Raw genomic sequence first — 13,397 nt, forward strand, 5'->3', positions numbered from 1 at the left:
CCAAAATAAAACCTGCTGTTATACCATGACACTTCTGATGCAGGTTCAAAGTCCAAACGCCTTGGCTGCAGGCTGTCCAGGTGTTATAAGACACTGGTGGGGCTTACCAGGGCGTCTCTTTACTTTCAATTAACAGGTTTCACAATCTCTCATAAAGTCCTTGCTTCGTTAGCTCCAGTCTTCCTTCCTCAAAGCGTAGGTTCTTTTCAATTGTCACCAAAAATGTTGTCATTAAAGAAGTCCTTGAGCCAGGTATATGTAACACGCTGGATTTAATTAAGCTTAATTCCAAGTTAGGTTTCAAGTAAATAAGTAAAGATGACAAAAGCCCCACCAGGAGCAGCCTCCCTGCCGCTCAGTCTGCCTGCCATCAAATCAACTCTCCATGATGTCACCAAACATTCTAGTGGTGACATCATGTGAGTGACAATGAAATCCCACAGACAGAAAAGAGACATGCTAAATATAACAATTAGACTACTTCGTTTGAGGGAAAAATTCAGGAACTGGGCCTTCACTAATTGATTTATTGCCCTATTTATATGAAGCAGAGGATTGGGAGGTGGTCTCAGTTTACTTGGTAAATGGATAGATTTACATGACATGACCATGGTATTTATTTTGCGGCCAACGGCTTTCAACAGATCTGTTTGGGGAGGATGTAGGTCTCCCACTATTTAAGCTGCTAATCTATTAAAACTGTTAAGGCTTCTTTAAGTTTTGTGGTGGATAAGTTATTCCAGTATATTCTGCCATTTGCTTTAATAATTCCAACAGCTTTATTCTTAAAATTCCAAGAGCCCACCTTGACACAAGTCATCCCTATTTTATATTTCAACAGACTGAGTGATCCTGTTTACAGTCGAGGAGATGGTATGATTTGCCAGCAGAGAACCTTCCACTCTGATTTCAGGGCTTCAAGCCAAGACCGAGTCACTCTGATTCCGGGTAAAGAATTGGTAGGATTTACCAAAAGTAACTTTTCTGTTTCCACTTCAGCCTTTCCAGGATGAAATTCAGGCTTAAACTCGATAGTCGCTGCCTTATATTGACTTTTATTTGTTGAAAAAAGTAGAAATGGCATTAAGTCCTTTTAGAGTGTCCTATCTGTATCTATTTGTTCCTTAAAGGATTCGTTTTTTTTTTTTACAAAATCTTATATAAACCAATTTTCCTGAAAGCAGTTTTTCTGCGGTCGTAACTCCGTCAGAGTCTCAGTCGAGTTATAACGGCTGCGGGTAAGCCTGAGATAACTTCTGTACTGATTGTTCAGATGCAGAACCAAGTCCAACCACCTTGCTCCTAGCCGCAGGATTACTGAGCTGCAAAGCTTAGACTGGGCACTCCAGACTAACCCCGCAAGCTGCATCCAGCCATTGCTGAGTCGCTTCTGTGAGGGCACTCTGTTTCGCCAGCTGATAGCGAAGACAGACCAGGAGTTTAGAGTTTGGAGTTGGGAATTGGAAGCCTGCAGCTGGTAACAAAGATAGACTGTGAGTTTGGATTTAGGAGATCGTAGACCTGCAGACGCTTGTATAGGCTGGCTAAAAGGCAGAGTTATCCTGGGGCGAGAACAAAAGAGCAAAGTAAGCCGGGACCGCAGTGCTTGTGGTGTCAATAGAGTGAGCTGCCTGCAGCACCTCCAAGGAATTTGCTGGAGAAATTGCAAAGGTTTCCAGGGATTTTGCGCTGGAATTGGTTTATGCAAGAACCCAAACTGACAGAATGTATACTTGTACAACTTGCCTGGCTTTAAAGCGGTCTGCTTAACTCTTGGTTCCCGATAGCTGCAGTCAGTAGTTCTAGGGATACCTCTCTTGACCTAATGTCAAATCATCCAAGTAGGAAATTCAACGACCAAAGGTCAAACTGTAACCATTAGCCTCCCCCCACCCCCATCTCCAGCAATCCACGAGCGTTACCTCCAGGTGCTGGATGTGACATGGTCCAGCCTCAGATCAGGTAATCTCCAAACCGCTCTGCTCTACGCTGATCTCCACAGGCTACTATATGAGTGTTACAGTGAGAGACACTGTTCTCCACTCTGCGCCGAAAATGACACGCCTATTTTTCAGTACTGGACCTAGTCCTGGGTCACTGGGCCAGTAGTCCTGCTGCAGGTCAATTCCTCGGGAATACTCGTCAACCAGGTGAGTGGGGCTCACCAGGGGTACCGCACCGGAACCTAGCCGGGCTGTTTCCGCGGATCCCCTGGGGCACCTTCTCCACAGCCGCTGCCATCGCCTGACGAGATGGCCCTGGAGTGCTCGGATTAAAAGCCCTACTCCAGACTCAAAGGCGGCTCTCATCGTGACTAGCAGAAAGCAGTACGCCTACATTCTTGAGCCAGGATAAACAAATAAAATCACAAATAAAATCTGTAGGTCTGGTCTGATCTCGGGGGCTCTTGCCCAGTGTGCAGCAACTCCGGACTCCAACATGGTTCTCAGGACGTAGCTTGCACAGTTAGCGTCTCACGTGACTCCACAGAAGCAAATCATGAACTCTATCGGAACTCTAGAGGCGATCTACTTCATTTGTTACTGTTTACAAAATGTAAAACAACTATTGCAGGAGCGCAATCAAATTAGATAAAGGCAGTATGCCGCAGCATATATGTAGGCAAACCAGAAAAAGCTTGATCCAGTTGTCTGGCTTAGACCAAGATCTTTTTGGGCCATTGGGATGCTTTGATGCATCTTCTGCCAACCTCCCTTCTACTGCATTTTTATTTATTTGAAAGTTTTATTAAGCACATTTATGCTCCAAGGGTATTGGAGTTCTGTATAGTGCACAAAAAGATTGCCCATCCTTCCAATGTTGATTACATATATATCACAGAGTTGCATATTAATTACACAATGCACATACTGCATCATTCATTAGAGGTGATGGGTTAGCTAGGACAGCAGATTACCTAGGGTCAGAATAAAGGAAGGATTCTTAGGGGAAGAAAATATTCTTTGCCTTGATATGCTTTTATGATTAAACCTCAATCTTTTCTACAATATCCCCTTTTTGGTTTAGACACTGTACTTCAAATAGTAGATGCTGGCACTGCAGAGTTATCTCACAGATGGGCATTGTGCTGACTGTAGCAAAAAGTGTTTTTCAAGCAGTAGTGATTTGACCCTTCTCGTAAAAGCAGCTGTGGAAGGGCTTCTACGTATCTCTGGCAAAAAGGAAGATACATGTCCTAGAGGCATTCCTAGTGAAGGAGCAAAAGTGTGATCTTTCATTCTTGAATCTAGGTGGCTCTAGCTTTGTCCAAGCCTTTCCAATCACTTGACGAGGGAGGTGCGCCACTATTATTTTGCATTTTGACCTTGAGGTTAATCAAAATGCAAACAGCCCTCAGCGCTGGCCAGCTCCTCCAAGACCACACTAGCTGTACAGGTTTATGTAATGCCACTGGCTGTTGGCAACACTGTCACTTTGTGCCTTAAGTGTCATTTTCAACTTTAGGAGATGCATATGAAATTGAACTGATCAACGGTGCAGGGTTTAGTGCTTTTGACGAAATCAGCGAACTTTCAAGGCTTTTAACTAAATCTAAAACTTCACATGGGTCGAATTTTGTCAGCTAAGGAGACGTTCTTAAATCTTTCTTGAAGCGCAGTTGAACATAAATTGATCACTAATATATGTGCCGACACTTGATCCAAATTCACAAGTTGCAGCTAAAACTGTAAGTGACGAAACATATTCCTCAATTCCAGGAGATGTTTCCATTTGACAAAGTCATGCCTTTCTTAAGTGATGCTTGGTTCATCACTGAATTGTTTTCACAGTCTATCAGTAGCTTACAAGTAAACATTCCAAGGATTATCCCCCAGATTGGCCACCTGGTCTTGCTGCAGCAAGACCAGGTGGCCAAATCTTTGTTGAGCAGCAAGACCTAAACTGCCATATAAAAGTGCTAACATACGTTCTGGGGAATAACCACATGCATCATTGGCTACTAAGTGGTTCTCAAATAAGTGGAGCCAATGTGCCCATTTTATGCCTGGTTTCCCAGGTGAGGAAAAAAAGGTGGAGGCTGTGTAATTTGATGAGAATCAGCCATTGAAATAATTGAACTTTAAACACAGTGTGAAATGTCAAGCAAAAACTGTTAGACCTGGCACCTAGGCGTGGATCTCCCTTCCACTTTTTGTTACTGTGCCTCATGTGTTTTGCTGGTGTTAGCTGCCCAGAGCACTGTGCCACTGCCAATCAGTGCCACAGCACAAGTGCTCCCTGTATAAAATGTATATTTTGATTGGATTCCATGATTGGCTTATTTGGTTTATTGTCAGACCCCAGTAAAGTGCACCAGGAGTGCCCAGGGCATGTAAATCCAAATGCTGCTAGTGGGCCTGCAGCACTGGTTGTGCCACCCACAGAAGCAGCCGGGTAAAATGTGTCTAAGGTATGCAATTGCAGAACCTGCGTGCAGTCTGGTACCGTCATGCTGACTGGGCAAGTGCACCCACTTGCCAGTCCCTAAAACCTTTCCTTTACTTCATGTGAGTCACCCCTATGGTAGGCCCAAGGGCAGGGTGCATTGTAGGTGTAAGGTAGGACAAGCCCTGATGTGTGTGGCGAGTCCTAATAGTGAATTACAGCCATTTTCGTTCTTCACTATTGCAAGGCTACCTGTTCTCATAGGCCAGAATGGGCTGTTAGAATTGTTACAATCTACATTCCTAACAGACTCAGGGAACATCGTAGAAATTCGAGTTTAGTATGCCTGAACTCAGAATAATAAAATACATCTTTTAGTAAAGGTTGTTTTAATATTATGTGTTTGCAAATACCACTTTTAGAAAGTTGGTATTTGCTTGCCTAACCTTTTCAGCCTGCCTCTGCTAGGATGAGTATCTGCTGTCTGGTTTCTGTGAGTGACAGGGCTGGGGAATTCCAGGAGACAGGCTTGGGCAGCCAGGTGCTGAATAGGAAGATTACAGCCAGGCGGGTGGGAGGAGTGCACCTAGACTCTGAATAGGGCTGTGCTCTGCCACCACAATGCTGGTTCCACCTCCTGCGTAGCGTCTGATGTCTCTGCCCTGCACACTGAAAAGACAAGCTAGAGTCCTGTAAACAAAGTACTCCAGAACTGGGCTGAACTGGGCAAAGGATCCATGGCCTGAAAGAACAAAATAATTGTGGTATAAATATTGGGGCTCTGCTCCCAAGAAATCAGATCCTGCTGAAACAAGAAGAACCTCTGCCCGACGAGAAGGAACTGGGAAAGCTGCAATGAGGAGTACTGTCCCTGACCTGGGGGACTGGCCTGCAGTGGTTGCCTTGCTGCGAGAGGAGAGGAAAAGACTGGAAAAGACTTTACTTCAACTTGTGCTTGAAAAAGATCTCCAAGGGCTTGTGGGTGAGCTTGCCCCCTGAACGGAGTCCCAGGACAATTGGACTCCCACTGCCTTCACAAGAGCTGCTGGACACTGCCAGATTCCCCCTGCCGCTGGAACCGCGATCTGTGTGCGCCTCGAAACCCTGACCGCTGTGAAGTCTGGTCCCGTGGCCGCCCCGTACCGTGTGACTCCGCTCCACCTCCAAGCTGTAGCTTGCACCGTCCGAAGAAGGGCCGCCGGCACACCGCTTCTCCCACCCCCTTCGAGCGCCCTGCTCGCCGCACCCCTGCCGCTGGAATTTAATTCCTCGAGCGCCCCGCAAGGCTGAGTACGGCCACCTTGTACCGTGCTGCTCGGATTGACAGGCAGCCCCTCTCTTGAAGGCGCTGCTCGCACGCTGCATCCGGAAGTGAACGCATCCAGACCAGGACCGTCCGCCTCGCTCCCTGTGCCCCCGCTCTACGCCTCGCAGAAGACGCCGCAACGAGCCGGGGCTCGCATCGAAGAGGGGCCGACAACGCTCCTAGTCCGCCTTTCCTTTTGCCCACATCGTCCAAGCCAGACTCTCCGAACTTAAGGTACTGTGCAACGACTCGCACCCTAGTGGTGTACGCCTCGGACCGGAGTTTCCGCAGTGCTGGTTAATCATCTTAGACACTGTTTCCCACCTCGTGAGAGTTGAACATAGTGCGCGAAGAACAAGAAACTACACATTTTTAACCAAGAACTGCATTCCTAATAGTATTGTGGCCTATTTCTTACGTTATTGGGTCTTGTGCTAAGTCTTTACATAAAATATACCTATTTTTTATATGAGCCTTGTATGGTGTCCATTTGTGGTGTTGTCACTGAGTTACTGTATGTGTTCACAAATGCTTAACCTATAACGCTCTGAGATAAGCCTTGACTGCTCGCGCCACGCTACCTAGAGGGTGAGCAGGGGTTATTTTAGAGGGTAATCCCCTTGTCCTGACTAGAGGAGAGGGTCCCTGCTTGTCACAAGTCCTTACCTGTGCCAACCAGAGACCCCCAAATCTAACATTGGAGGCAGCGGGGAGGATTTCGAATTTGCATTTGTGATTAATATACAGTGATTGGTGAACACCACGTAGTGAGTTCAGACTATAACGCAGCCATATACTTTTTGATTGCCATTAGATCTCCATTTTGTTTTTTATATCATGCCTGGTCCAAACAGCATAGATCTATTGTCTCTGACGGAATTAGAATGGGGAGAGGAGAGACTAGACAACTACACCAAGGCCCAGCTGAGGGGCTTCTGCCTAAAGTTCAAAGTTCCCCTGGCTGGATGTAGAAACAAGCCAGACTACCACAGGGCATTGAAGGCCTGGATTGAGTCAAGGGCACCTAAAAATGGCGTGGGAATTGAACCAGCAGAAAGCATCCATGATTTTGGCAGAGTCCTGTCGCCAGAGGAGTTGGCAGACAGGAAGGAAACCCGAGCACATGAAATGGAGATGGTAAAACTTAAATTGAATGGGCAACTGGAGCTGGAAAGCAAAAAGCTGGCTCTGGAAGAGAGAAGAATCTAAATGGAGCATGAAATGAAATTGAGGGAGATGGAGCTGAAAGCTAAAAGTATGGAGTTTCCTCCCTCTGGTGGCAGCGCAACGCCAGAGCAGGTAGAATCAAGGGTGTACATACCAAAGGAAGTGGTGAAATAATGTTTTAAGAATGATGACATTGGGCAGTGGTTCAAGGCCTATGAGGTAGCCATGTCCTCCCACCGGGTCCCTGAGAGAGATTGGGGAGCGGGGTTGTGGGGACGGTTCCTGAGTGAGGGTCGGAAAATACTGCTAGATTTGCCCTCAGAGGATCATAATTCTTACCCACACATGAAGGATGCTTTGATAACCAGGTATGGGTTAGCTCCTGAATTGTATAGACAGAGGTTATGGGGTTGTGCAAAGATTCCTAACAGTACGTATGTTGAGTATGTAACTTTTTTCTGCAGAGCACTGGATGGTTGGGTGAAGGGTAGCAAAGTTAATGATTTTCAAGGGCTCTTTGATTTCATTGTGTGGGAGCACTTGTCTAGTAATTATTTTCCTGAGCTACGCCAGCACCTGATTGATAGTAAGCTGACTAACCCTAGGAAGCTTGCTGAGGAGGTGGACCGCTGGGTCAGTACCAGGGTCCACAAGGGTCAAGTGGGACACTCCGCCAAGGGTGGGCAGGGTCCCCAGCAGAAGAGTGGGGGGGCAAGGGAAAACAGAGGGAGTTCCAAAGAAGGCCCCAAAGTAATCCCCAAGGGAAAGGTTCTCCGCCTCCCCCACCCCAGAAACCGAACGGGGCCCGACAGGTTCACCTGTTCAAAGAAGGCCCCCAAAGTGTTACAAGCGTGGTGAACTCGGTCATTTTGCCAATGATCCCAAGTGTCGCCAGTTTGTTAGAGCTGCACCCCCTGGTGCAGCCACGCAGCAGATGGCTAGTGTAGCCCTGGGCGAGGAATGGGTTGTCCAAGGAGGGGGAGGTCCCGCAGAAATGTCCCTTGTCTCATTAGGAGACTGTGATATGATCCAGGAAAACCAACTGCCCAACAACACTAAGAAATATGGGCAGTGGGTGACCATCAATGGCAAGAAGGTGGGGCTCTTAGAGATACAGGAGCCAGTGTGACAGCTGTCAAGCATCACCTGGTGTCTCAAGAGCAGGTTGTCCCACATGCATTCTCCCGAGTCGTGAACGCCGACAACACAGAGTCAGTGTCCAATGGCTCAGGTTCCCTTTGAGTGGATGGGGGTCTCTGGTACTCTCTGTTGCGCAATCACACGAGGCGTTCCGGTTGTTTCCGTCTTGATGTTGTATTGTCCCAATCCCCTCGTGAACCAGTCAACTCAGCAAGGAACTGAACACTTGATGGCTGACTTGTCCCCAAGGGGAAGTGGAGAGAGAAACAAACAAAACACTGGGCCTTCGTCTCAAAGGATTCAGGTAAGTTTCTCTTTGAAGTGCTCTGGGCCTGGATTGTGAAGGATTGTGAAGCTGCTGCCAGCCGGCGTCTTAACTTCTTCTGTCAACAGTAATATCAATAATACCAAATAAATGAACAAGAGTCCTTTAGGGTCACCTTCATAAGTAACAATTATAGATGGCCGACAGGAGAGAGCTGATGGGATGAGCTCTGGGGTCGAGGGATCACAAGAGTGTAAATCCCGACCCAGAGCGACCCCCCCCCGGACCCCTCCTCAGACCAGCTCCAGAAGCGATCTGCACCGGGAAGAATTTGACTCGGGAGTCCCCAGAAGCCACGCTGAAACTACGGACTGCCTCTGGAGAGCTGACCGGCGGGCTCAGATTAAACCGGAGCGCCCCTCCCCCCCACCTCGCAACCTGGAGAAAGGTAGGAGAGCAAACGCTGACCCGGAGTAACCCCCGGAGCCCCCCTCCTCGGTCTGGCTCAACGGGCGGTGATCCGCACCGACAATAACATCGAGATGAAGCTAACACAGGAGTCTCCACTAACTTGTAGATAACGAATGACGGAACAGGCTATCCGATCGGTGCTCAGTTCCCTAACCACACCGGAGCGCTCATCCCTCCCTCCCCGTAGCCCATGAATAAGATAGGCGCTTCCTTCACTCACCAAAAACGGTAGAAGCTCTGAAAACACGGCGGGATCCAAAGAACTGCAAATGATTGTATCCCGAGCCAGCCAGCAGATCGACGTCTTGTCAAGAAGAGGAGACCGCCACTGATTAATAATTTTCCCCTGAATCACAACAGTTTCGTTGAACGAAGCTCCCGACCGCCGTCTTGCCTCAATAAACCCGGGACGCCTGTTCTCAAGATGGCCGCCAACCGACAACATTCCCAGCTAACTCGGCGCTGTATAGTGCTAAAAACAACCAATTAGCACTAATAACTTGCCGACTTGTACATGACCCCAATGGTGGGCTAAAAATAGGTGACAGGACCTCTTGGGAGGTTAAACCCCCTCTCCATTCCCGGTCTAGGGCCGCCTGACCCCAAAATGGTCGCCAACTATGACTGATTAGTAGCAACTAATGACGCCCTCACTCAGGATCTCCTAAACAGAAGGAGAGGATCAGTCTACCACTCCCTGCGGCAGCAGGAGAGGATCAGATCACCACCCCCTGCATTTGCCAACCATACCAACACAGCCCCAGGCAAAAGTGAAGTGCCCCAGATCACCAAGCTGGTCATAAGCATAGTAGACGACTGCAGCACGACCACTCCTGCTACAAAGCCCCCAACCCACATTATTCCTCTAGGGCAGCTTGACCTCCCTGCTGACATTACTGTCCTCACAGCCTTGCTGGCCCCTGGCATACTGTTTCCCAGACAACAAACAGCCCCTACCACCAGTTAGAGAACACAGCACCTCTGCCCGGCCCCCGCCCCCCAATAGATCCACACACCCCCCGACAGTTGGTCTATTTCCCTGATGGTCCGAACTAGCAGAACTCATTCAAAGATTGAATCCCACTGAAGAGCTCTCTCCGCCGGAGAGCCCTTGCCTAGAACTTCAACCCCCTGCATTGCATCTTTCCACCTCCCTCTCATTCGAGAGTCCCTCCTCTTTCCTCAACCATACCAAGATGCCTCCAGCCATACATTCTGACGATTACCCATGCTTAACCACGAACTACCTAACTCTCCACGGTCAAAACGCTTTCGCCATTTCTTACCCCCATAGACTATCTATCAAAGCAAAAAAACTCTTTAAACTGAAAATTATCAGACAATTCCCAGAAACACTTATCATAGATACGTACCACTGCCCATCTAGAGGTCAGCTTAAAATGGACTTCATCTTTTACACGGTCAGACCGGACCATTGGATCAACAGCCTTAATGCCCACCTCCTAGTCGCCAAAACCACCATCACAGCACTCAATCGTAAACTTACCATCTCCCTGCAAAAACACCAGTCCCTCACCGGCTCCATTTCCTCAACCATTTTCGATAATGGCACCATCTTGATTAACCAACGGGCAATTCAACCGAGTGGGCACACGCAATTTTGAAAACAAGTAAGGGCGAGAACTAGGAAATCCGGAAGCCCAGTGCCAAAAACACAGTGAACTCCCACACATAAGAAGAGGTACACAGCTCAGCCCTGAGGAAGAACCCCATTAATTGAACAAGGGGTTTGGAAACGCGTCGGCTGTTCGGCTGTTTCAAAGGCAACCTAAATTCTATGGGTTTGCACACGAACATAGGGCGACCTAACCGAAATCATATGGCCCAATGTGTTTGGTCCTAATAATTAAATTTGCTTGATACAAGGACCTGTACCTTAATAGTTCAAGGTGTATGCAATTCAGTTTTTGTTCTGTTGTTGAAATAGTGAAAACATAACTATTATCGAATGTGATGATTTATTCAATTTTTGAAAGCATTGTTATTCATGTTTTATGTTTATATTGTTTTGACTATTGAAGGAAAGTTTAATCCTCTGTAGCGCGATTTATATGTGAACATCATTAATTTTGAAAATGTTGAAATGAAAACAATAAACCTTCGGAATCCTTGATATGAAGGTACACACCAGCTAAATAAAAAGCGGGTGTGAACTAAACTTGAGCCCTGGCATTCTTGTTTGTTGATACCATCTTGATTCAGGCAAAAAATGAGAACCTAGAGTTCTTTGACTCCCTGTTCCTCACGTTAAAGAAGACCTCCACTCTTACCCCGCCTCAAGCTCGGAACGCTTGTCTGGCTAAACTCCAACCCCCAGCAAGACACAGGACCCAGCTCGAACACCCCCTCCATGCCACCCCCCTGCCTACGAATGCCAACCTGCACCAACCGTCCACCGTCATGAAAGTGCCAACCGCCGCCCTACTCTACCCACCCTCCACTCAGACTCAACACACAGCAATAGCGCCCCACTCCCTTCTCCTTCCACAACGGCCCCAAAACCCGCCCACATTTTACGCCGACAGCGCAACCTACCACCCTCCTTGAGTCAACCCCTACCACTGTCCAATCCCACCCCATCAACAATCATAACCATCACTCCAGAGTAGAACCCTACTCACATCCACAACTAGATAGTCCTCCCACTACCGCTACACCACACACCCCCAACAATGATATCCAGATCACCAGAGAAGAGCCCCACTCACATTCCCACCCCAGTGGCTCCCTGGCCCTCACACCCAACCCCTCACAGTGCAGCCTACCTCCCAACTAGAAAGAGCGCCTCCTCCCACCTCTATCCCCCTAGAATTATCTTCACCCGTGGCTCACCCTCTCATATCCCTCAAGAGGAGTCGACACCAATTCACCCACGCCCTCCGTTCCTTAACAGCAACACCGCTCCATGCGCACTCACACCCCTAACACAGAACACCATCCTCCTTCCCCCTTCTACTCAAACAAATAATATATCGCACCGTCTCACTCTTCTGGAAGCTCAGCTCGAAACGCTGGTTCGAGACTTGAACGATACCCTTTCTTCCCTAGCCAAAATCGAAGTGCCCACCCAACATGATATTGATGTAGCCTTTATCACAGAAACCTGGCTCAACTCCCTGTCAGCCCCCATCTTGGACATGCTGGTACCACCAGGATTTTCAATCACTCACAAAGACCGCCATAAGCAGAGAGGTGGAGGTGTAGCTATCATTCATAAGACTAACCTCGAAATTACGGAAAGCTCACCATACCTATACAGCTCTTTCGAATGCCTTTCTATCAACATCAAATCTTGCACAAAGAGTTCAATACTTTGCCATCACCTCTACCACCCACCAGGCAATTCTAAGGAATTCGGAATGCAACTATCTGACCTAATCACCCAATGCGTGCTCAACAACGCCAATAACATAATACTGGGCAATCTCAACATTAGATGGAACGAAACAATTAACCCGCTCATCCAATCCCTCAACAACCTTCTGCTAGAAAACGATCTGAAACAACACTGCTCTGAAGAAACACACTACAGAGGAGCGATACTCGACGCAATCATTGCGGACAATTTCACAATCACCATCGACTATATCATTCCAGTAGACTGGTCAGACCACCACTTAATTCTTTTCCACATCAACCAACCAACGCCAACCCGACACATAAAACAAGCTCCTTCCAAATGGATAAGGAATATTGCCCAAGTCCCACAGATCATCCAAGAAGAAGAATTAAACACTCTTCTTCCGAACACGAGGGAGCACCTCTCAACCACAGATCTCGCCTCTCTCTACCACTCCAACATGATGGTCACCCTTGACCGCCTGGCGCCCTTGAAACTGAAAAAATCCAGAAATATTCCATCAAGATCGTGGTTCACCACGGACATCAATGACGAAAGAAGACTTCTCAGATCCCTTGAAAGAATCTGGAGGACCAATCCCTCCACCCATCACCGCGAACAACTCAAGACAACATGCAGAAACTACTACAAACTCATCAAGGAAAAAAAATCTTCTTTCTTCTGTTCTGCTCTAGATAATGCAAAAAAACGCCCCAAAGAGCTCTTCAGCATCATCAGAAGCCAAACTTCCAAACCCATCACATCCGATTCAGTGTCCTCCAAAAAACAATGCAACAACTTTCCCAGCTTTTTTTAATGAAGAAATCATCAAGATCGACCTCTCTCTCAGCACAAACCCCTCTTTTCTCAGGGAGACCAAGACTCCACCACTGACTGACCACACCTTATTGACCCCGCCCACTCAATGGTCCGTCTTCACGCCGATTCAGGAAGCAGAGATCATCACCCTGATCGCCAACACCAAACCTTCATCCCACTCCCTGGATCCGCTTCCTATAAACCTGGTCAAAGTCCTGAAACACACCCTAGCCCCAATCTGGTGCAAAATCATCAACAGTTCGCTGAGCTCGGGAATTATCCCAGACTGCCTCAAGGTCGGCCAAGTCACGCCGCTACTAAAAAAAACTTTAGACCCGTGTCAAACCTTCCTCTCTTATCCAAAACACTGGAAAAATGTGTTCTCCCACAGTTAACCCAACAGTTAGAGAACATCAAGCTCCTCGACCCCCACCAATCGGGTTTCAGAAAGGGATGCAGCACTGAAACTGCCATCCTAAACG

The sequence above is a fragment of the Lissotriton helveticus genome, chromosome 7 (genome assembly GCF_964261635.1).
Source record: "Lissotriton helveticus chromosome 7, aLisHel1.1, whole genome shotgun sequence".
In the NCBI taxonomy this organism is placed as follows: Eukaryota; Metazoa; Chordata; class Amphibia; order Caudata; family Salamandridae; genus Lissotriton; species Lissotriton helveticus.